This window comes from Lytechinus variegatus, chromosome 2, assembly GCF_018143015.1.
Source record: "Lytechinus variegatus isolate NC3 chromosome 2, Lvar_3.0, whole genome shotgun sequence".
NCBI lineage: Eukaryota > Metazoa > Echinodermata > Echinoidea > Temnopleuroida > Toxopneustidae > Lytechinus > Lytechinus variegatus.
In genome coordinates this window covers 6,725,804-6,752,747 of record NC_054741.1, presented here as the reverse complement: position 1 = coordinate 6,752,747, position 26,944 = coordinate 6,725,804, and the positions used below count along the sequence as shown (strand labels likewise).

Sequence of the window (26,944 nt, the reverse complement as noted above, 5' to 3'; positions counted from 1 at the left end):
GGGTTCTGAAATGGTTGGCCCCGTACCTTCAGGGGTGTGCAAAAAAAGGGGTATGGATTTAACAGGGGAGATCATTTGGTAAGGATGTATCTTGTTTGATTTGTTTTAGGTTACCAATTCAGGGTTTCATGAGTTTATTAAAATGAGTGATTTAAAAATATATGACTGTATTTTCAGAATGGATCTTTGCGATTTATTAAGTGGAGAAACGTGTCATTGTCAATGCAGGAGTGGTGAAGGGGGAGGGGGCTATATTCCCTGATCCGGATAGCTGCACCCATTAAACGTTACAAGTGAAAAGTGACATTACTCCTCAGTTGACATTTGCTAGAAACACTTGATACTCGCTTTCACTCTCTACTCACAAAATGTCACAAACCCAAAACAAACAGAGAAAAAAATATGACTAGTCTCAACCCAGTTTTCAGTCCGATAAAAAGTACATGTTGACGTATGCACTTTCTGTCGAGTTCATATTCAATGATAACAAATTCAAAAGCATAAAGTTGATGAATAAATTCGGCATTATGAAATAGCTACACTGTTGTTTCCTCCAAGTTGCCATTGGTCTAATCAATTTTCTTCCTTTACAGTATATCTTTGAATGTGTTTGCATTATTTCTTTCAGATCAAAGTGGAGAAGAGTTACAGCCATGTAGACTTATCATATATCTTGTGAATAACATATCTGTGAAAAACACAAGTGAAGGGTCTATTTCACTCCAACCTACTGTTGATAAACTATGATACGCCTCATACCAAAATAATTTCTTTTTCAATTGTTTTATTTCATAGATAAAATGTGTATCGTTCATGTGGTATTGGCATTAGATTTGATTGTGATCCTGGTCAATTTAAAAGGGAGATATATTGATTTCTTAGTTTGATTTTTTCCCTCTTTGCCTTTTGGTCCTTTCTCTATTTCTCTCTCTTTTTCTCTACATTTACCCTCCCTCTAACACTCTCCATTCTTCTCTCTTACTCTTTCTCTCATCCCTCTTCTCTATCTCTTACACTCACTCTCCTCTCTCCTCCATCACTGATCCCTTTTCTATCTCTTGTTCACTCTCTCTTTGTTTCTCTCTCCACTCTCATCTCTCTCTCTTACCCCCTCTTATTTTAATTTTGTATATCCAGGGTTATCTAATACTGATGTGAACTCATTTTCCAGGTAAGTTGTGTTGGATTTGTCAAGTGGTGTTGTATGTTTGCTATCCATCTCTTATCTGTCATTCATGTCATTTACTCATACCATCTCATATGATTCTATCTTTGTTAATTGTAAAAAATAATATGCGATAATACTTTAAAACTTTCTATTATTTCAATGAACTCTAACATATTTGTAATGAACCCATGTGGTGCCAGAAGGGTTTGGGTGTTTGAGGGTTTGAGTGGTTGGTTGGTTGGTTGGTTGGTGGGTTGAGTTAGTGAGTTAGTGAGTGAGTAATAGAGTGTTTGTGAGTGACTGTGGGTGTGAGTGAGTAAATGAGTGAGTAATGAAGTGAGTGAGTGAGGAGGGACAGGAGTGAGTGAGGAGGAAAACAAAAAACGTTAATAAATTAATTTTATTAACATATAAATAAGTGTGTAAATATTTAGATAACTCAAGAAATAAATTTGTATATTAAAATGATTAAATAAGTCAAGGAATAAATAAAGTAAATTAATGAATAAATGTAAACATAGATTAGAGGTACTACGTAGTAAGAAACAAGCATTACATGATTAAATATGGTAAAATCGCTGAATCACATAATCGAAGAATTTTAATTGCATTGAACAATTTTAAAATGAAATTGTTTTTTTTTCAATAAATAAATTTGGTAAGCAAGTCTCAGATTAGCATTATTTTTTTGTATTTTACTGTGATAAAGATTACTTATTGATGTCACAATTGCAAATAATTTTATGCATGTTTGGGTATCGTAATGAATGTTGTGTTTGTGAAAATGGATTTTAATTTATCAATTATTAATAATTTAAAAAATGACACATCGATGTTCAGTTAGTGCATGACGTTAAAAAAGTTAAATGTTTTTAAGATTTATGTAGACTGTTAGATGTATTGTGCATGTTGAACTTAATAAGTATGCATTTGTTTTTTGTGTCACATGTTGTATGTTTGTTATCCATCTCTTGTCCGTTATTCTTGTCATTTACTCATACCATCTCATATGATTGTTTAATGTATTAAGTAAGCATTTGTTTGTTTGTGTCACCTGAAATCCCTTTTTTAACTATTTTGTGAAATACGTTTAGCATGGTTTCCTTTTGTATGTTTGTAATAGTCTTTATCTAATTTTTACTAATTTTTTGTTACATGGCTATCATTCTTTCTCTATATATAATATCATAGTTTGTGCGGTTTGTGTGTGACAATGAAACAGTTTTTTTTAACTGCACTGGTAGATGAGCTGTGTAGTTTGTTTAAAAATGTATTTTGTGATGTATTCAATCAAATATTATTGAAGCTTTATTCCAATATTTACAGCAAAGTGAATATTACATCCAATATGCAATTCTTTCTTATATGGCATGAATATAAACTATAATTAGAATTAATTGAGCATGACTTTAACAAAAAAGAGCTATTGTGCTTAAGCTTATTTCTCAGCTGGTTATCAATAAGCAAAGAAATATTAGAGCTCCTTTGTCCATGGTATTACCAATCCATTTATAGAAATATTGGCAAATTTCCGTTAGAAAGAGGTTGTTGAAAAGAGTTAGCCCTATAATTGATATTTATATAAATAATTTATATCTATTGTGCCAATGGCTTAATTCAAGGGCTTATGTTCCGAAAATACTTTCTTTATATTATTGCAGTCTCTCAAGTCATTCATAGTTGTAAATAAATGAGCATTTTTATTAATTTAGAAATTATGAAACATTCTATGAAATAAAAAAAGGAGCAATTATTAATATTTTATACATGTATATTAGGAAAATTACAGTTCTACTCAGCAATTTTTTATAACAATCAGACAAAGATGCTTGTAATGAACATTTACCTCTCTGCTTTAATCAGGATTGAATTTGCTTTGACTATTTTCAGCTCAATTCATTTCCTGCCAGTTCTAGCAGGCAAGTAAGTCCCAGAAGTTAATTGGTTTGATCACTGTTTTAAAATTCTACTGATAGAAGGTAGATGCGCTGAATATCCATGTATGCCTGACTTTTTGACCTATGAATCGTTATCGTATGCAGCTAGGCCAGGCCGTGCCTGCGCTTTTTTTTAGTCTGCGTTTATTCATACACCATTTCTTACTATAGCTGTTTACACAACAAAATTTCATTGTATAACATTAAACTAGTAATTGTAATGCTATCCAATGTGAAGCATAAGAATGCCAGGATACAATTAATACCTTTCACTTTTACAGATAATCATACAAATAACTGTGTTTACCTGACATAACAACATGTAATGTTTGAAATTTACATTCTGACAATTAAAATGCAACAACGGCAAGCTTGGCAACATCGGTATCTATTCGAATTTGTATTTGAGAATAGCTTATTAACATTGATCTATCTCAAAATATGAATTTGATTTTTTATTTTTCCTAATTGATGTTCATATATGGGTCCCCAGTTGAAGAAAATCAGTCCTTTAGAAAATTATCACTTGCATTGTTCTAGTGTTTCCTTTTACGATTGCCATGTACATAAATCCTTATTATGTGCACAGGCCATTATTGTGGTTTCTTTCTCTCTCCAGGGAGTTTCATATGCACGCCATCACATAAAATTCTAGGTATTTTTCTGAACGGAAATTCTACCCAGATCAGAAAATACTAGGTATTTTCGCCAGTATGAAACAAAATAATTAGTAGGTGTTCCTTACAATTGCGAGAGCTTTCACCAGAATTTCTCCAAGGTGGCAGTATTTTTTTCATTGTAAAAGCAGAATTTAAAGACTTTAGATATTAGCTAGGCAAGAGGAATACATATCCATTTTGAACGAGTCATGCTGCAAAATCACAGCTACCTGGAATTACCTGGTTTAAGTGGTTGTAAGCACACCAAATGAATAATCAGGTACTTTTGAGGTTTGAATAAGGTCAGTATGAAAGCAGCCTCTCCCTTTGTTCGAGTTAGGAATATAGTTCACCCAGATTATAATGTAGTTGTAAGAAAGTCAGAAAGGATAAAGAAAAACAGGAAAGTTTGATGAAATCAATCAAAGAATGACAGAGTTATAAATGTTTTAAATTTGTATTTTATGTTGTCACAGACGAGCAGCTGATCCATGTGTCGTGTGTTATAAATTCCACATGACTGCTCTACCTTTCTACCACAGTTTATCTCTGGTTGTCTGGTATTCTAAGTAGAAACAATCCATTTTGAAGACTCTATCTATAGGAAATGGGTATGTCCCCCTTCTTAGGTGATCCTTGATCGAAAGGTTATGGGGTATGACCTAGCTCTGATATAGATCCCAGTTAACCATTTTCTAAATTGCTAATTGAGCCTGACAAACACAGCTTAACACTGCAAACAGGTTTGATGGTCACATTTTTCACTTATGTACGATTTTTCTTTATTGTAGTTTGCTTTGATTTTTCATTTCATTTTTCACAATTGTATTTTTGGCATGAATAGATGTGTTTCCTGTGAATTCCTTGATATTTTTCCTTTAATATTACAGAAAACTGGGGACTGTTGAAGTCCCCAGTTCTCTGAAATGAGAGTTTGAACTGTTTTTGTCCTTTTCAAATCAACCCAGGTGGTGAGTTTTTATAATATTAATTAAGGGCAAGGCATCAGTTTTAGGGCATATTGCTATATTTAAAGAGGTAAGGAAAAAAAGGAGCACAAAAATCTTGAAGGTCAATGCATGGACTTACTACTCTGACGGTCCATCTTCAATGGGGACAGTAGGCGGTGCTGCACCATCCCGAGTTTGCTCAATCTCGAGATTTTAGACCGATCGGCCCTCTTCGCGATTATTTAGAGATTCAAGAAACCCCGTCTCCACTATCGCTAGAAGAGCGATTCCTGCTCGAGCAAGGCATCGATGCAATCTCGAGTGCGTCTGCAACTACGAATTAGTGCGATAATTCGTAAAATAGCGCGCTATTTTGCAAATAATCCCAAGTTGACTTGGGATTGCAATCTCAAGATTAATCCTCCGAACTTGCGCAATAATTGCATCTCCATTGCAAATAATCTCGAGATTGTTCAGATTGGGATAATTAGCCGGATCAGAAATAGCGCGCTAATTTGAAAACTCGGGATGGTGCAGATGGCCCTAGCGTGGTTTGTGGGGGCATCGTGGTCTTGTGGTTATGACTCTTGGTCTTTTATTCTGAGGGACGTAGGTTAAATTCCTTTCCATGGCATGTTTTCCTTCTGCAAGAAATTTACCCACATTGTGCTGCACTTGACCCGGGTGAGGTGAACGGACACCCGGTAGGAAGAAATTCATCTAATTCTTGAGCGCCAAGGTAGCCGAACCTAAGCCTGGGCAATTATAGCCTGGCCTGCTGGGAGTTTTCGGAACTGAAGTGGCTACCTGGGTAAATGTACCGTTTAGCAAAAAATATACTGTAAGGCCAATGGGATGGGCATTGACGGTCAGTAGGGCATCCATGTCCTTGACCTTGGATTATGGTAAGCTCTGTTGACCGACCAGTATATTTGCCAAACTTTCTGGTAGGAAATGTTTGATTACTAACAAAATTACAAAACAAGCATGGCATGTAAGCCAGATGTCGAGTCTTCTTCGAAGTCATATTGATATACTGTCCCACATGTGTATGGTGATCTTCAGTGTGGTTATTTGTCAGCTTAGATTGTATGATTTCACAGAGTTAAATTTGTGTAAATAAACCATGATATGGCGACAGTCAACCTTGATTTAAGACTTTCTGCTGACCCCATTGTTGGCTGCATCTACTTTCCTTTAGCTTTAAAATCAGATGTGATATATTTCATAAAGCTGTTCTAGAGAGGGAAGATTAAAATGGGTTGATTGAAAGAATTCCAGCAAAAATATTTGAGGACGGGGTGAAAGAGGGCATTTTATTTTTGTAGATCGACCTGAAAATTTGATCATGAAGGAAAGGTAAAAGCTCATTAGTTTTTTTTAAGTATTCTTCTTTATAACAAGATTTTTCCTGTATGATTTTAGAATACTAAGTATACATGCTGATTATTAGCAAACAGGGACCAAAATGCTAACTAGAAAGCTTATGTGGGGAATAGATAACTGAAGCTGTTTGAAGTACAGTATTCAAACGATAATATGTTTAAATGATGTTTCTTGATATCAATTTGGATGATTAATGTACATATTCAATAGACATCATATTCCCCGCATAACCAATATAAACAATTCAACCCTTAATCATAACACGTATTGAATCAACTTGCAGCTCCAAGTGAAATTGAAGAATCCCCCCTAAACCCAAGCCTCTAAATCGGACACCCCACGCACTGGAGAAATTCATGATTATTCCTGCAGCATTTCAAGCTTTTATGAGTCAATCCAGTCATTTTGCAGTTCTCAACTTAGTTTCATTACAAGCAAAGCAATAACCTTTCCCTAATCACTGTTGTTTTATTCACCGAGTGCGGCTTAATTCAGCACATCACCCTCAAATAGCGTCAACGACTGCGTTATACAAACCTAAGACAAACATTGACTTTCATATCAGCCTAGCTGATCCGCTGACCCAAATACACCAAGATAAGATCCCGATATCGGCATCGGTGGTTTCTGAGGTTTTCGCTTGCGGTCGGGACGACGAAACTTTAAAATAGTCATCGGAATTGAAGGGGTTTCATTCTCATGTGGTCAGGTTTTTTTTTCTTCTTGGACGTAAAATCAAATTTGACAACCCACCAATGACAAGTTTTAAGTAATAAAAAGTAGAGATTTCCCTGTTTTTAACTGTTGTCGCATATTTATGTTACACTTGTGATGAAGTAGTCCTCTACTAGTATTTGTTTTCTTTTATTGCTTCTGTGATGTAATTGAGATTATTTAAACCAATAATCTGATTTAGTTTGCACAATTGGTTTTCAGATGCTGAGAGTGATGGCAAGACTTTGGTTTAGTGGCCCCTCCTTGTCAAAAAGATGGGCTGACTTTCGAGATTTTCTCTCATTCTATCGCTTTCTCAATCTCATACTCTTTTTTTCCTGCACTTTCGTTCTCTTACAGTATGAGAAGGGGATTGGGCCTGAAAAGCAAACCATTTAGAATTATTGCTTGTTTCTTTGCTTTTGGAAAGATGAAACATGTTAAACTAAAATATGAGCTTAAGGTGTACTTGAGAGTTACCATACTTAGCTAATTGTTGTCATTGAATTATTTAAGTATCCACTGATTTACATGCTTTCACAAAGGATGAATAGAAAATCTCTAGAAAACAATATTTACTTCTCTTCATGTTAAATATTGAATCCAATAGAAATTCATTGACGCTCTTTTACAATTTATGTAAATATTTTGTTTGAAAATTGCTCTTGCCAAATTGCTACTATTGCCATTGTTTTTTAAATCTGTGAACTTGAATATCCACCCCCTCCCCCACCCCCAAAAAATAAACTGGAAAATTTTGGCACGATCTTACACAAATTATTGCACAAAAAGAAAAATATGAAGAGCTTTCATACAAGTGAGACCATCAGCATAGAACGAGATTCGCCCCCCTTCTCATTTTTCATTTTTATCATACTTCCCATTCTCTATCACATCTGGTTGGCATTTACAAATTGCATGTATCAAAGCTTGTTGACAGATTGAATACGAGAGCTCTTCTTTCCTCTTCACATCCCCTTGTTTATCATCAAAAGAATTTGATACCTTTAATATGGTTACATCTTTCATAAAGGCAGTCAAAACTGAAATCTGATCAGGTATTCTCTCCAGTAATAAGGTAAAAAGCAGAGAAAAGGAGGAAAAATGAAAAAAGGCTCTTTTTCATATTATTTCAGCAAATATTTTGAAGATGTTGTTGGATGTCATCAAAATGTCAAATTATTGTATAACTGCTCTTCCCATTAAACAAGTCAATGTCCCATTTTGAAATAAATTTCTGAAGTATAAATGCTGTCACATTTGAAAAGAATAATCCCAAATTAAGTCAGTTGCTCTCATTTTTTTTCTGAGTTGTCTGTTACTCAAACATTTTAAAAATTGATTGGAATTGAATAATTTTGTAGAATATCATTTCAGATGAGGGTTCATGGGGATCATTCATTTTATGTGGGGGCATCATTGTCTAGTGGTTATGACTCCCGTCCTTCAATCTTAGGGATGTGGGTTCAATTCCCAGCTTTGGCACGCTTTTCTTCAGCAAGAATTCTATCCATATGGTGCTGCACTCAACCCAGGTGAGGTGAATGGGTTCCTGGTGCGTGCTTGAGCACCTACATGGGCAGTGCAGCTAAAGCCCAGGTAATAATAGAAGTGCTTTGTATCCTCAGCCAGTAAGTACTTTATAAACCCAGCTATTATTATTATTAAACAAATAGTCATTGACGACTGTTATAAGCTACTGAAATACTTGCATCTGATTGGCTCAGAACAAATATGTCAGTGAAAATCACTTTAAGATTGCTTAATGAAATACTTTCCTGATTATAAAGCTAGCGTGAACACAATTCATCACGTTCATCCCGGATTTTGTCACTTGATTAGAAATAAAAAGAATTTCATTTGTCTATTATTAGCATTGAGTGACTTTGATATGTGGTTGGTGAAAGCAAGGAGAGAGTGACTTTGCTTCGGGCAGTGATTAGAGGAACATTTTTTTGTTGTTATTGCAAAAGTTTGCTTGGATATTTGGTTTGCAATGGGGTGTTGATGAAAGAATGGAATATTGGGAGACTTTATGATCCAAGCAGAGCCCTTGTCATAAAGCTTAGCTATTGATCTTAGAACTGATTTTTTGTTTATAATTGATTGTATGCAATAATAAATGCAATCAGAGATCAGCCCCATGATCAGTTGCTAAGCTTTATGTTACAGGGTCCAGGGGCCCGTAGCACAAAGCTTAGCAATGATAGTAGAACCTTTTTCTACGATCAATTCCAATGACTACAATGTGTAATCAATTGTGAAAATCAAGTGTATGATCAATCGCTAATCTTTATGTTACAAGGTTCTGGGTCCCGTAACACAAAGGTTAGTGATTAATCGTACGCTTGATTTATACTATTGATTGTACATTGTTGTCATTGGAATCAATGGTAGAAAAATGTTCTACGATCATTGCTAAGCTTTGTGTTACAGGCCCCAGATCGTCACTGAGGTATAAATTCAAGTGAGCAGATAGTCTTTCTTATAATGCGTTTGTGCTTTTCTTTGAAAAGTATTGTGTTAGAAAATTTGATTCATGTTTTAAATGATCTGTGGTTTCTGCATACCTCAAGGATATTAGCCTCAAGATTTGATAGCTTTAGTTCTTAAAATGCCAGATAATTTGCAGTTGTGACTCATATCGTTTGTGTCATTTGGTGATCTGTACCTGTTGCATATTAAGGGTGAATATTTTTATCATCCATTTTGAGAATGGTATAAGTAAGTGAGGAGATATAAGTAATTTAATTGTACAAAAGAATATTTCTTGAGCCTCCCTGTTCATAAGCAGCGGCCCCGGAATGTGGACAAAGGGGGGGGGGGGGGGGGGCTGGGGCCTTGAGCCTCTGACTGTTTTAATAAACATATTTAAAAATGGTGAAAATGACCATCTGATATTTGATTTTCTATGTGGTCATCCCCTCCCCACTTTTCAGATGCAATGATCTTCAGTAGCTTATAACATTTGTCAGTGAAAATGACTGCCTATGTGCTTCTTGAAATACTCCCCTGTTCACACCGTTCGAGATCACAGGATGATGGAGCTGCCCGAGGACAGAACACAAAGTTTTTGATCTGATCTCAATTAGTGTTTGTGATTCACAGTAGAATCAGGTATTCGGTTGCATTTAATTACCCTACACCCTCCCTCAAGCCATCCAAAATCTTGAGTTTCGCTTCTCTCCCGCTCAGATGTCGTAATTTTGTTTACCCGACACCAGAAACTCCGCACGTCCTCTTTTTCTGGAAGCAAAAATTGTTTTTTTTTTCCTCCCATCATTTTCTTTTTCAGTTTCCATCACGTTGGAGTGATGCTCCGCAGCCGGCCTGTTATTGCGATGATTTCGTAACCCACACGTTTTAGGAGTGTGTTGTTTTGATTTGATCCAGTTGTACACAAAAGGGTTAACGAACGTAATTGCGTGGATCCCGGAAGCTCTACCCTTATCGTGAGCTTTCATGTCATCTAATTGGAAAAGTGAGATCTTTATCGATACTGCTTTACACAAGTTAACAAGAATTAGTGCCGTTCTCATGCTGTTAGTTGAAACAATTAGAGGCCAAGCGACATTGACGACACAAATTAAGGTCGGGTTAGTTACAAAATGTGGTTAAGATAGATTGCATATCATGTAAATTGTTGTTTAGCTAAATGTTAGGGATATATTCTAGGATACTATGATGGAATTATTTTTTTCTATGTATAAAGGAACATTCCGTTTTCTTTTAACAGTAGGATATAGATTAATCACAAGAAGGGAAAGGTCACGAGGTCACAAGGTCAATTCAGTTAAGTCATGAAAAATGCTAAGAAACTTTGTTTAAATTGTAATTTCTTGTGTCACCATTAAAAAGTGAGGCCATAAAAATTACATTTCCTTTATTCATTAAATTCTTATGAATTCAATCTCTTGACTCAAGAGGTTGTGTAAACAAATCAAGTGACGTCAATTGCTGTGTTAAGTGCATTATTGGTACAATGTTTATCATAAAAATAGTTTTTATCTGTACCAACATGTCGCTGCCACTTGGGAGAACAATTCTGGATATTGAAATTGCTCCTGTATAAAAAGACACTGAATAAATAAATATCACTAAATGAATTGTATTTAAACAATTATGAGTATGCATATCTCCAGTCCGTGTTTGATATTTGATCACCCTAAATTCCCTCCCTGCTGTGTCATATGGAAAGTGCTTACTATGGATTTTATAACAATTGAGTGATATTGATTGTTATATTGAGTAATTTCATAAAATACGCCATTGGCTCAATATAGAATAAATGATATTGATTATTCTACCTTGTACAATACATGTAAGTAGAAGAATTAGTTGAAACAAATATCTGATCACCATATTGATTTTGCCCCTTTGTGCTAAGTGGAAATGGTTAACCAACGTTGGTTGTATAAACACTGCTGATAAAATAGAGTAAATTCACACAGCAAAATGCTAAAAATATCAAAATCTGACAACAAATAACAAAGCTATTGAATTTTAAAGTGTAGCAATATTTTGTGAAAACAGTAATATTCACATCCTCATGAATATTCATTAGGTGGGCTGATGATGTCACATCATCCTTATCCCTTTTCTGATGTTATTACATGAAATTATATTTGTTTCATTATTTCATACTTGTGTGAAAGATATGTCTCTCTTATAATGAAATTAGTTGCAGGAATGAATAGGCCTATGTAATGCATAAATCAGTTGTCAATCTGATTTTTCTAGTTCTTTGAGGAAAAATTTGAATAAACCTAATTTCATAAAATAAAATACAAAAGAACAAGTGGGGATATGACATCATCAATTTGCTCATTGAATATTCATGAAGACATGCCTAGAACTGTTTTTCTGGAATAATGCAAATCTTTAAAATATCGTAACTTTCTTATGCATTGTCTGATTTTGATCAAATTTTCAGTGTTATGTTTGATTTTTCTTTATCTATTCAAATGATATTATCTTCAGCCTGGACCATCCCTTTAATAGCAGCAATCATAATTGCATTGGTATAGCATTTTTGCACACATGCGGTGCGCTGAAATGTTCTGATTAGAGTGTTCTTCAAGTTCCACGGACACTAAGAAATATCCAGTCAGAATTTCAGAAGTGTTTCAGGGTGGAAAGGGTTAATGTTGGTCATGTAAACACGGTCCTTGGTTGAGTGCATTTCTGGTGTATCACTGACTTGATCAATCTCAGTCGGAGCATGATGTATTTCAATCTATCTCCCATCGATCACTGGCCTTTGTTATCGCTTAGTTTGCCCATCTTCTTTCACTCCAGTAGACCGTTCAATTATCAACCAGAGGAGTGTTTCACGAAGCATAATGGTTGGCGATTTTCACTGACAACTGTTATAAGCTACTAAAATCCTTGCATCTGATTGGCTCAAAACAAATTAGTTGGTGAAAATCACTGACTATTTGCTTCATAAAATACTTGCCTGATCTCGACCTTTATCCCTCTCACCTTGTAACCTTAATACACATTTTAATGATGAGGGGCGGGGGGGGGGGGGGGGGGAGTCATTTACTTGTAAGTCTGTTACTTGTCATATTTTTTTATACCAATAGAAACTTCTTGCTGTCATGAAATCTAAATAACAATAAACCAGCATGATATTGGGATATGTAGCCCCCCACCCTGAATTGTATTGTATATGCCCTTATCTGAAAAATGCCTCCCTTTTTTGAAGAGATAACTTTATTCTTGCTTTGACTGAGCAATTAAAATTACATCCCTTTTTTAAATTTGAGAACCACATTTTTGTCCCACAGTTTTCCCCCCTTCATGATTTCATACCCCTAGCATACATTGCAATATACATGAGGAAAAAAGCTTTTGAAAATTGTGAATGCATGGAATGAAACTTAAATTCATGAGAAAATAAAGCAGAATAGTCAAATCAGGATTATTTATGAAGGCATATCTAAAAGAGGTCTTAAGAGCTAGACAATATGTTGCAAAGTAAAATCTAGTCTTCTAAAAAAATATAAACGCTTAAGTACTTTGTTCAATATCGTTGAGATTTAGATTAGTACCAGGGATGGATCGAGATTTAGGATTTTATTCATGATCCAGTTGAAAATAAAAATGAACTTTTTTTTAAGTGTAGGAAAATGACTGAAGATGAGTTTGAGAAATGGATAAATATGTCTTATTCTACATCTTCTAAATCCTGCAGTCTATCTCACCGTTTTTTGTTCGTTTCATTGCTAACACCGTTGTGCATGAATACTCATGTATATCTTCCTGTTCTCATGTGAATATGTACAATTTCCCTCATTTTTCCAAACCATTCGATACATTTTTTTGGCTTTTGTGTTTTTTTCTTCTATAGTTAATATGCTCTGGATTTCATCCCATTCTTCATCATTTTAGCATCATTCTGTAATATAGCGAGGTTATATCTATGCATCATCACATTGTGTGAATAGAAAATTATGGGTGTAGGGGAGTGATGAGGGGGGTATTGGCAGAGAGGGAGAGAGAGAGGGAGATACAGAGGGGAAGTTTGGATTAACCCTAAAGTGAAAGAAAACTAAGTATAGAGAGTCAGAAAGACATAAAGAGACACACAAACAGAGATGCAGGGAGAGACAAAGCAATGAGAGAAAGGGCAGAAAAAAATAAATAAGATAAAAATGAAGGTAGAGACAGAGGTAGATAGAAAGAAGAGAGAGAAGACGTCATAGATCATAAAGTCAATATACAAAGAGGAAGAGTAAAATAGAGAGGATGAGGGAGAGAGAGAGAGGGGGGGGGGGGATGGGGAGAGAGAGAAAGAAAGGGAAATTGAGAGAAAGTGGTAGAAGCGAGAGACAATGTTGAGGAAGGAAGGCGAAACAGTGAAGTAGGAGAGTGGAAAAATGCTATTATATAGGCTGATTTCTTTCAAATGCAAATAATAAGTGCATTACTGAGAATCTGTCAATCAAAAAATGAGATTGTTGACTCATATATGCAATTGAGAGCAGGGAGGAAAATAGAGATTGGATTAATGAAAGTAGGACATTTTTAATACAGGATTTTTCTTGTAGCATCGATGAAAATTTGAACAATTATAATTTTGTTAATTTAAAGCAAACACTCTAATAACACTTTTTACTCCATGTACACTTATTTTCATACAAAACATTTACAACATGATATAAATAAAGTGTAGTAATTATCTTGAGTATCATATTGCACATACATAAACAGAGGTGAAGAATAGGGCTTAGATAATAAGGGCTTGTATAGTATGAAAAAAAATTACTTGATTTTGATGTTAGAAAGGTTTACAATGACTCCTGATTTTATGAATCAGACTTTCAGGTAATAAAAAATAATGCTGTAATATATTTATAACAAACTATGATAAAGGAAAAAAAAATTATTTCTGAATGGATATATATTTTAAGAAGCATCAATAAACTGTGGTGTTATACTTGGCCTTTTAATTCAAATTCATTTAAAAAAAAATCATCACCATACCATTTAATTTCTATAATATAGGTGGAGTATGATAAAGGAAATAAAGAGAATTGGGTCGTTCTTTCTTCATTCTAATGGAGGCTGAATAAATGTGGGCGGAGAGATTTTTTTCCCTCTGTCAATATGACGTCAAAGGAGAGAGTATAAATAGATTTTATCACTGTTAATTCCTTTAGGGAAAATGGTTGATTTTTGAGGAGCATTTTGATAGAAAGTAGTTCTTGAATGTCATGAATAATTTATATATAGTTTTGAATCCAATCTACTATCATGTCATCATGTGATTAAGTTAATTGGTATTTATATTTTTTAATTTATATTTGTTTGTTTTTATATTACAAAAATATTTAACATTTTTAAGTAAAACTGTTTCTTAAAATAAACTTTCTTATTTTCAGGTAGATTCATTTATACTCAAAAGAAGTCATATTTTGTGGGGAAAATATGAATTTACACTCAGAAAGCTCATTGTCATTGTTGGAGATAATTTTTCTTTGCAAGGAACCAACTTGTTACAATTCTCAGTACCTTATGATTTGTTATGATAATATGACAGTAAAACATTGGGGATATAGATATATGTTTTAAAATTCAGATTCATAAACAGTCATAAACTTCCAATAAGTTAAGAGGGATTCTGATTAATTTATCTGATCTATAGCAATAATTTTAACTGATTTAGTTTTTGTCTGAAAAATATAATGGCATATGAACAAGATTTTAGACTTTGATCGTGATACATTAATTTGGTTAAATGGGATGAAAGATTTCAATCACGGAGTTTGTGATCAAAATCAAATCAATATTATTTGGCAATAATGCCTTCATTTCACCAGACCATTTGCAAGCCAATTCCTTTATAAGTATAAAAGAATTCTACATCTATATATATGAACATCTTGTCGAGTCTTGAACATCTCAATATGAGAAGTGTAACGGACACACACATAGAGACTGTTTATATGGTATTATGTGTAACTAAGATTTTTTTATTTTACTGAACATATAGAACATTCTGTGTGAACATTTCTGCATTGGTCAGATTAATCACCCTCTCTTGGGAATGTTATTATTTTTCCAAGTAAAGGCCCTTTAATCAATGATCTCACAAATTTAATGATTGCTTACTTTCAGTAGGTGAGGATTTTATTTTTTCTTATATTCCCCATGCTTTAAAAATAGTTCTATACAGAAAGAAAACAAAGTGATTGAAAGAATTTCCAGATGTCAACTTTTATGTTTTGATTGCTGATTTGATCCCTAAATATTAGATTTTGGATTGTTTTTATGATGTACATAAAACTGAAGAAAATTTGTACTCTTTAGGTCCCCTAAACAGGCTTTAATCTTGTCATTATGATATGAGAAATTTGAAAATGATATTCACCTAATGGTATCTTGTGATTTTAAATGATCATTACTGCTACATTATGGGTGCCAAAAAATAGACAGAAATACAATCTTTTTCACTTGATTGGACATTAGGCAAGTAAGAGAGAGGAACAGAGGGGGAAAACACCTGTGCAAATACATTTCAAATTATATTTCTCTACCAAAACAAAAGTGAGATTGCATTTAATTATAGCCTTGTTGCTTTGCTGAGGTACAACTTATGACATTTTTATGATATTTTTATATTGGTTGTTCTGAGCAAACATCTTCTTTTGACCCTTCTGGAATAACTGTTACCATGGTAACTGCTCAGCATAGCAAGTGAACAAATATCTGCACCACTGTTTAAACTTAGAAGTATAAATCAACCACTTGAATTGCAAAGGGTACTTCTCTCCCCATTTCTTCTCCCTCACGTTTTTTCTTTCTCTTTTGTTCTTCCTCTCATCATCATCATCATTATCATCTACTATTTCATCTGTTCTATTTTCCTCATGCCTTATTTCTATCATTAATTTTCTGCTTTACCACCTCTTTTTATTTCTCTTATGTTATTTTCAAATATTTTTATATAATAGTTTAATTACCCCATTTTAGATTTTTACTCCACAGTTCTCGGTTTGCTGTTGTGTTAATAAGTCATCCAAATTGAGATAAAAATGCCCATGGAAACAAATGATGTAAATCATATACGAACCACTCTCTCCTCAGCCCCCCCCCCTCCTCCTTGCCTTCATCACTTTCACAAATCGTCATTCATATATTCATTTCTTCTGTATTGTTAGCTACTGTAGTTTTATTCTGTTCTAGCATGTTCTTGTATAGAAGTTACATTCATGTAAAGAAGAAGCCATTGAGGATTGACAATTGTAGGCTTATGAATCAAGTGGCTGAATCTGAGCAGCTGAATCAAATGTTAGCCATAGGACCTATAATTTAGTTTTAGCAATTTTTAACTTGAAGGTTATTCATTTTCAAATTTTGAAATGAAATGAATAATTATTTTGAACCATTTAATGATTGATGTTAAGTCATCAATCATGATCATGTGCATCTTTTATTAATTAATTTAATTAATTAATTTCTTTCTTTCTTTTCTTTCTTTTTTTTTTTTTGGGGGGGGGGTTCCTGGGCTCTGTATACTGAACATCAATCACTTTCTTACAAAAATGAGAAAATAGAAATCATAACTTACCCATTACAACATAAAGAAATCATTATAAGATCAATGAGATCATTATGACATCTATAACACCACTTATCACATCATCATGAAATGGTTGTGAAGTCATGGGGTTGTTTAGCTGCGTCAAATTTGACATTTTTTGGAGGGTTTGAACTGAATTGTATGTCTTTGCATATAGATGATTTGCCACACTATATCTAAAAGTGCTAGCTTTATAGTAGGTCAACCAATTATGAACTTGACTGCCTTCTTAAAATCTATTGCCTTTGTTCTCATTAATTTCCTCTTAGTTAAAGCATTAAAGAAATATGTGTGACATCTTAATGATTCATATTATTGTCTGCACTCACACACCTACACACACACACACACACACACACACAAATGTTATATACTTTGAAAACATGAAAATATGGCATAAGGTTAGGATTTGTGTGTGAGTACCATGTCAGTTTTTTTTTAAACTCTACCCTTATAATCTGGAGCTGCATTCTGTTTTTAATGTCCCTAGATCAACATGGATAAGACCCACCCCATGTTTGCCCACCTAATGGTATTGACCTTTGAGATAAGTCACCTATGATTGGTTCATTGTTTATGTTGGTTCATTACATTGGTTCATGGAGGGGTGGCATGTTTCTGTTGAAATGGACAGTATGAAAAGATACTTTTTGAATGACTTTCTATTTTCAGTACATTTCTATATTAGGATCACTTGGACTCTCTGAATGCAGGGCTGAAATATGAAGACATAAAGTACAAACTAGAGTATATATTAATGCATGTGCCCTAAAACGATTATGTTATAAAGGATATATATTAAAAATATGCATCATTGGTTCAATTTACTGATTTTAAATCAAAATTTATTTCTCTCAGGTATGTGCACTAATGGTGGTGTCACACCTTGGCGTTTTAGACAGCGTATGCCCGACGTATCAAAATTTCTCTAAAATGTCGGCATATGCTGAACTTTGATTTTTTCAACTCTGGGAGTATACTTAGCGTATTCATAACGAGTTGGACGTATACATAACGTATTAGTAACTTATATCGAACGCTTCGTTAACTTATAAGTAACGTATTCCAACGAATGCTTAGCGTATTGCAGGCGTACACAACTTATGCCCTACGATAGCCTAACTTAGTGCGCGGCAGCGTATCGCTGACGAACACGTGTCGTAGCCTATACAAAGGCTGCCGCTCGACTATTCAAATCATAACCACACGATACATCACCGTATCAACACCATCGCCATGCTGAAGAAAACTCCTGTGAACCCCACCTTTATATACCAATTCCTATAAACATTGTCAATACGCCATTATACGGTAGCTGTAAGTTATAAACACATTCAGTAAGTTTTGTGGTCGTCCGAGCACGTTTTAATACGTCAATATACGTTGGAGTTAAGTTACACAAACGTTCAAAGGACGTTACTCATAGGTTAGAAGTAAGTTGTAGGGTATGCTGGACATTATCTCGACGTACATCGACTTATGAGTAACTTAGGAGTAACGTGTGTCAACGTGTATAAACGATCACGTAACTTGCCTACAACTTATGGCCCGCGTATGCGGGACGTATGAGCCATACGCTGGCATACGTCGAAAAATGTTGTGCTTGCACAAAATTTTTCGACGACCTCGCCGTATGACGACGTATACCAGCATGTTTTAGCGTAATCTTAACGTATGCAAAACGTAACGAATTCGACGTACGCCAGCGTATTCGCCAAATTCCTCATACGTCGGGCATACGTTGTCTAAAACGCCAAGGTGTGACAGTGCCATAAGGGCTATTTCGAATAAGAATAATAACATTGCCAATTAAGAAAGGTGCTAGAAGCTGTTTTAATGGCTTAAAAATGACAAATTTGAACTATGATGGTTGAAAACACATTCACTGACGACAACACATTTGTAAAACTGGAATGTCAAAAGAAAACAAATTCCATCTTAGAAAACTGATGTAATCATTATACCTTCATTTATTCATATTCATAATATATTGTTAATGAAACGTAGTACCACAAAAGTGAGATAAGCTTAAAAGCCTTTGATTCGTTGTGTCGGTGCAAGAATACCCAACAGTATCATTGCAGAAATGCCCTTATGCAATGAACTTATGTATGATGCTAAGGGCGTTCTTGCACCAACACAAAAAGATATCTATATCTTTGATATTAAAATGTTCTAACTTTATTTTATATGATGAATTTTTAGAATGAAAAATAATATATATCTTTATTAGGAATAGCTGATTTTTCTCTAAATACTGATATTACATTGGAATAGAAAACAAATGAAAATTTAAATTAAGATTTCATATGAACTATTAAAGTCACTGAAACATATAGTTCACTTTGTGTTACCTTAGCAAAGGCTTATCTTCCCAGAATAATTTGAACTTTACATGATCATGAAAAAATATTACCCCTCGTGGTATTGGATTGATTTATTGGTAAAAGTGACATTGAGCTGAGTAAGAAGGGAAAAGTAAACCAATTAGCCCAAGCTGGTGACCTTGGTCCCACATATGTTATTTTTATTTTGAAAGTAATTAAATTTGAAGAGAGCCAATGAAATTGGATTACAGGGAACACAACCAAAACATCCTCCAGGCCCCATCTTGCGGAGAGTTTTGTCCAACTTGTCAAAACGGTTGGATTCCTCTCAAAATGATGAATTTTGAAGAAGGTATTCAGGAGTAGAGTGGATTACATGAGTCTTATGAAAAAGAAAAGTTTGAGAGGATAAAAAAGAGCAATTCATTAATTCTTATTTGCCTTGGTTTAATTGTATCCTTTGTGGGACTCTCATTTGCATGTGAATGAACCAAGACAGGTGGTAGGAGGAAGAATAGCCACACTGGCTCTTCTAATCTCTGTTCACACCCCCTATGGAACAATGGTTTCCCCCAAAACAAACTTACCCTATTTCTCCCCTCCCTCTCCCTTTCTTCCCCTCCCTCCCCTCTGCCTCTTTCCGCCTGCCCATTGCCTTTCTCCCCTTACTCTTTGATATTGCTTGTGCAGTTTATTTGAAAAACACCCTCCCCCTTTCTCCATCAGAATGATTGCTCTACTTCTAAGCTGAAGAGTTTAGTATTGATTGTTACATTTTCTAATAAAGTAAATTTAAACTCTTTATCTTAAAGATAGGCCTATATTAGAAAAAGACATGAGAAGGAATCCATCATGATTTCTTTTCAATTCCAGAGGTTTTAGTACTGTATCACTCTTAAGAGAACTTTGGAGCCAGATTGTCATATTCATTCATTTTTAGACATAAATTTTCCTGAATATATATGGTCAAAGTTTTTGTACAATATGTTTTATGATATCAATCAAACTTTGCTAAGCATTTTCCCCTGATTTTTTGTTTACATTTCTCCACACTTTAAAGATTTTAACTCACCTCCCAATAGAAGTATTAACATTATGAATTGTCCTGCTTTGTTTGTTTTTCTGTCTCAAGTAATAACCACTCTTTTCCCATTCTATATCACTCACTTAATTGTTGTATAGACTCCCTCCTCTCCTTCTCTCGCCTCCCCCTCTTAACCATTCAGTATCCCCCAGACCAGCACACAAACAGCACCACCATGTAATGTTTCACAAGCCAAAAAAACTGGACACGATTAGGGCCATTATGGGGGGGGGGAGGGTGGACATTCCACAGAAGAAAACAATATAGAAAATCCAATTGATGATGTGATTTAATTCATTGTTGACTGTATTATGTCCTTAGCAACTGAATTCATCACAGAAAAAATATAGCTGTCCACCAAAATGGGGAAATACTATGTGGTTTTCATCTCTATCAACATCGAATATCAAGTACACTGTCTTGTGAGATGTAAATAGTACACATGTATATGACTAGCATTTGTTTTTGTTTTTTTCTATTGAATACTATGAATATTTAAATATTTGTTATTCTACATCATGCTTACAAGAACTAAATATAAGATTCTTTCTTAAAAACTAACAAATGATGCAGTCACTTTTATGAGATCAATTAGAAAAAAAAACAATATGCCATTCCCCCCTTGATGTAAATGACACTACCTTTTTAAATGAAAAGGGAATAGTTTATTGCAGTTTTGATAGACCGTCAAAATATTCTTTAAAAAATCTTTTAATTCAGTCCAGTAAACTTCTTGTTCATTCCCATTTCTTAAAGAGTGTTTTCATTCAAATATTTTCTTTTAACGTTCTTGTACAACAAACCTGTATGAATTGAAACAAATATTAAATAGAGAAGATATTTTTTTATTAGGGTTATATCTTGCAAAATATATTCTCTTTCTTCTGAGATTGAATTAAGGTTCTTGAATTTAAGCTGCATGTAATATAAATTAGAATAAATGTATCCTTAAGAGAAAAAAAAAGAAAATGAAAAAATATGAAGTTTTAAATTGTAAATCTGAATAAAGGAAAGTAAGAAATGTGAAAATTCTCAAGAAGATAAAGGACCATGAACTGATAAACAGAAAAAACGGATGTGCGGTACATTAGAGTACAAAAAAAAATAAAGCTATAAAATCTGAATTAATTGATGGTTGCACAGCCTAAACTCCAGTCTAATTGTGTTGCCTATTTGCTTTTTGTAGAAGCGTATTGGTATATTAATGCCCTATTCAATTCTTAATGTCCTCGACCGACACTTAGCATTGGGCTTTTGTAATGTAGGGAGAAAAATTAATTATCATTAAGTGCTGCACAGATTGCCATTAGGGGTGGATGAAGACCTTAAAACAATCCAAATTAGGTTGAGTAGTGTAGTAATTAATTATTTAATGGCATGTTTTCAATGTATGGAGTGAAACCCTTTGATGTAGAAGTACAGGTGTTTGGTTTATTGAAAAGAAAAAGAGAAATTTTGCTTGTTTGATGTTTAAGCTGGGTTATTTTTGCAATATTCTAAGTATTTAATCTTGTTAAAGTTATGCAAAGTATGAAATGTTGCATTAACAAATAGTTACTATATCTTATACTTGTATTTGATCACAACCGGATTTGATGAGAAGAATTTACATCAGTTCATGTTATATGATAATCCTCTTTTATGTGCTTTTACGTTTGAAAAACTTTTATATTTTTAATGAGCTATCAGTATCACCTAATTTGGTTTGGAAGATACTCTTTTGTAAAAGAAAGCAGAATACAAACTTATCAGTTTCCTTTTATTTTGTTTTAAATACCTCTGGTATCAGATTAAAGGTAGACACATGACATTTACACCTACTTTATAAAGTAAAATTGATGTAGAAAAATCTATATCCTGATTCTTTTTTATCACATCCCTGTACCTTAACTGCCTACTCTTCAACAGCAACATTACAGCATACAACTTACTGCAATACGATATTTTTCAAAGTCCCCACCATTTCTTTAAAAGTACTCATTATATTGCTCTTAGAAATATATTTTGCCATTATATGGCCTTGCTTGCATGCGCTTTCATTAGCCCACACCACTTTACATTACCTTTGTATTTAGATGGACACAGTGGCCGTGAAATGTCTTTTTTGTTTCCAGAAGTTGTCATTTTTTCTACCAAGCGAAGAAAAATTCTGAAGCCTGACTGATATTTCTTCGATACTGGCTTGGAAAAACAGAAAATTTACACTGCATGACTTACATGAATGCATATTTTATTTACAGCTTCAGATGTGAAACTGAATTAAAGACACATTGAAATATAGTTTATAAATGATTTTTATGAAAAATGTATTCTTAAATTGATAGCATTTTGACGGTATGTTCTTATACTTATTTATATCTATTGATGACTTGAGTTAGATTTTTAGCAAGATATTTAATTTGGTTAGCATTAAATTTGTTTTCTTTTGGGACATGAATTGTATTGATACTACTGTGACGAAGTAATGAAGAAACAGGAACTCTAGAGCCAATGTTTTTTTTTTTTTAGAAACTCAATTTTTATTGCAAATTTTCACAAATCCATTTATGCAATTGATCCATCTTTTACAACTTATACAACTTAAATATGCAAAAAAGAAGCCTTTGTGGTAAGCTCTGTTGCCTTGCTCCTTCACATCTAATATTTTACATATTTTTTCAAACTGCAATGCTTGTCAGTGATTTGTTGTTGCTCATTACTTTGGGATTTGTCTTGTATATCTTCATCATTGTTCAGAAAAGTCAATGTCATTTTATGTTTGTTATATTTCTTTGTGCTAATTGGAAAGTTGTTGCCATTTTTGACAGTTACTTTTTTTCAGATTCTGCTAAAGTTTTCTGATCATTTTATGTGTCCCTGTGTTTAGTTTAGATTCATCAACCCATTTTACTGGTCATCTTGAAATATTTTTTTATTGACATTCATTTCATTTATCCATGGTTTAATCTATTCATTTAGACATCGTCTAATTCATGTGTCTATTCATTTTATTTGTTCTTTTATTCATTCATTTATTGTGGCAATCATTCAATCCGTCTATAGTAATTTGTTTAATCTTGTAATTTCTTGGTAATTTGTGATGTGACCGCATGTAGTCCCAGCTGTTATGAAATCCTTTTCTCTTTTCCCCCATTTCCTTCTCTATTTATTCAAATTACATTCCAGTAGGCCTACATTGATGTGAAATAAGTTTTCTAGGATAATTATATGGGGCCTATATGCCTATTTTTATTAAGTATTCTGAGCTGTGTATCAACTATGTATTTGAACATTCATGCTAATTTGGCAAACATATGTGATTAAAAAGTTGTATCTAGGTGCATTTTATTCAGAGTATGCAAATATTTTAAGTTCTTTGTTTTGTTTTGTGCCTATATTAGCAATTGTCATTGTTATTTCTAAAAAATAATAAAAAATCAGCTAGTGTGCTTATTTTTAGTTAGTTTTGCATGAGATGATGTAGGTCCTTGTTGTAATGCAGTCTTGTGCTTGCATGCTTTGCTACATATGTAAAATGAATACTCCCTTACACAGGTATTGAAAGCAAAGACCCTACCTACCAGGATTTTGAAGGTTGACCAGCAAAAGACACATCATAATTGTTGTTCTTTGAGGAGCAGATCGGCATTGGCATTGCATCAGGAATCAGAGTGGATTGTGAACGAGGTGCATCGGCCTGGATAAACGGCTCGGCGAGGACCCCCTTGGCAGGCAGGCAGACAGACCATCATAACAAGACAAGCAGACTACAGCTGATTACAAGTTTCACCCTAGGGTAAGAATGAATTCATTGACGGATTCCATAAAAAAAAGGGCAGGGGTTGGTGTGTGGAGAATCTTCCTTTCTGATGAGCAAATGTTTAAGTTGACTTTAATCTCCACAACCTTATAGGGATGTTCCACGCTGAAAATAATATGATTTAAACAGATTTAAAAAAATAAGACAATCAAAACACTGAAAATTTGATAAAATTCGGACAAGGGATAAAAAGTTATGGCATTTTAAAGATTTGCATTATTCCGGTGAAACAGTTCTAGGCATCCCTTCATGAATATTCAGTGAGCAAATTGATGATGTCATATCCCCGCTTGTTCTTTTTTGTATTTTATTATATAAAATTAGGTTTGTTCACATTTTTTCTACCAAGAACTGAAAAAATGAATTGATAACTGAATTGTGTGTTGGCAAATAGTTGTTGCAACTTACTTCATTATAAAGGAGACAGATTATTCACAATTGGAAAAAAAATAAACAATTATGATTTCATGTAATTAAATAACATAATGAAAAGGAAAGTGGGGATGTGACATCATCAGCCCACCTAATGAATATTCATGATGACGTGCATATAATTATTTTCACAAAATATTGCTAAACTTTAAAATTCAATATCTTCATTTGTTGTCTGACTTTGTTGAAGCATTTTGCTCTGTGAATTTCATTCTATTCATTTAGATACTAACATTTTCAGGCCGGAAAACCCCTCTAAGAGAGATATTCCAGTTTGCATGTGGAAAAAAAAGATCGGACAGCAAATGAATGGAAAAAGTAGAAAACCTAATTGTCCCAGTTCAGAACAGAGTTCAAGATAGATATAAAGTGTGTCCATTGAATATTGTTAAGGAAAGTTCTTCCCCCTCCCCTTTCATCAGCAATGGGGGGGGGGTATATGGAAAAAATCCCATGGAAATACTTTGATATTTCAATTTGGAATACGTTCCTCACAATGACAAGTGTTTCGGTCAGTATACATTTTTTGTAAAGAAAGTGAAAAATTGGTTTCCTACTCTTTTCCTCATAATAGTTCTAAGTATACATTTAGAATTATTTCCCTTTTTGATGGTCTCATATCAATTTTCAGCTACCATTTCATCCCTCACTAATCACTGCACTTTGATTCATTTACTTCTGTATATTTTGATAAAGTGTCAAAATGAAGATATTGTATATTCATTAAATGATAGTAAAGAGCTAAGTATGAGATAGATTTAAATAATAAGATTTAACATGGTTGTACATTTGATGTTTAGCTAACAGCATGAATTCTCATCAATATTAATTTGTGTCCAGACTGAAGAAAATAACATTCAAAACCCATATGTTCAAATCCCATTGAAATTTGAATTTTAATAATATTGTATTCAAATTTGAATCTTATTCACAGTCATGATATCTACATAAACCTTAGACCTCAATATCATCAATTTGTTAATTTTATTTTGAATTATACTCAGTCTGTGTTAATCACTTAGCACTGACTCAGAACTTTGTTGAATATGTATACTTACTGCACGGTAATACATAAAAAAAATTGTATTTCTACCCACTCCCAAAAATAAAAATGATAAATCGAAATATTAAAAAAATAGAAATTTTTAAAAGTGATAATTGAAGAAAGTGAAACATTTAATAGTATTGGATAGTCAAAAGATAAGATAAATCAAGTAATTAGATGAATAGAATAAATATGATGTAAATGATAATGATTAATAAATGAATGAATAATGAAAAAGAGAAAGAAAACAGAATAAAAAAGAAAAGAAATCTGTAGAAAAAAAAGTGTTTTCCATTTAAAAGGAAAGGATATGGACAAACAGGGAAAGTGTCATTATAGATTAGCAACAGGCAACAAATTGAAAGAAGTCAGTAACCTAGTAAAACATGACAAGTAACACACAGCTGATCCCCCAGAATATTGCCTACGGTGGGACTAAACAAGATCAAGAGAGAGAGAGAGAAAGAGATTGGGAGTGGATATCAGAGAGAGACAGAGGGAGGAGAGAAGATCTTGGAATTCTTGAAAAGAAAGAAAGGGAAAGATGGGGAGAGAGGGAGAGAAAAGATGAAATTGGGGATAGAGAAGAGAGGATCTTTGGATTCTGTATTCCAAGGAAAAGAGAGAGGGGGGGGGGGGGGGGGGGGGAAGAAAAGGGGGTAGGGGGAACGTCACTCCATTTCAACAACTCGTTGAATTTGATAAAAATCAACAAGATAAAATAAAAAAATTTATGAACATTCGTAGTAAAAACATGGCAGTTTTAGTATTTTATGAAATCAAAGGTTTCGCCCTGACAAAATAGCAGAAAAAAATAATAAAAGATAATGCTGAAGGTTTGAGAAAAAAATCCAAAGAATAAACATATATTAGAATTTTAATCGTTTGATTTGTGGCGTCACATGCGAGCAGCTAAAAAATCAAAGAAATGTTATTTCCAAAAAAATGTACAAATAGATTTTACTGTACCTTCATTATATCAATAGAAAAACATTTCACACCGATTCCTAAAAAGAAACCAAAAATAAGTCATCAAAACCATTAAAAAATTGAAATTAATGCATTTTACATTACATAACAAATGGGACAGCTGCTTGTTTTTTATGTCACAAATCCCAAACTTGCAATAACTTTCTTAATCTTTTCCTCGAACATTTCACCATTATTTTTTTTCTTATTTTTTCTGCTAATTTTACAACAAACTTTTCTTCAAGGTGAATTTCCCCTTTAAATTTATTCATTTTTTTTCTTCAAGAACTAAAAAAAATTGAATGATGTACATTTCTGCATCTTATTTCATTACAAGGGAGACATACCATTCACACATGTATGTAAAATGAAACAATTATGATT

General features: G+C 33.6%; 1 long non-coding RNA gene across 5 annotated transcripts in view; it reads left to right on the top strand.

Moving 5' to 3' along the window:
• The window catches only part of LOC121407173, an 87,996-nt gene that overhangs the window by 41,303 nt on the left and 19,749 nt on the right, over positions 1-26,944 (top strand). For 3 of the 5 annotated variants that reach the window (XR_005968878.1, XR_005968874.1, XR_005968877.1), the window contains exons 4-5: positions 1,138-1,171; positions 23,850-24,295. This is a non-coding gene — a long non-coding RNA (uncharacterized LOC121407173). Of the gene's footprint in view, positions 1-1,137; positions 1,172-23,849; positions 24,296-26,944 lie in introns of those variants that run through there. The other 2 variants (XR_005968875.1, XR_005968876.1) reach the window with 1 other exon arrangement.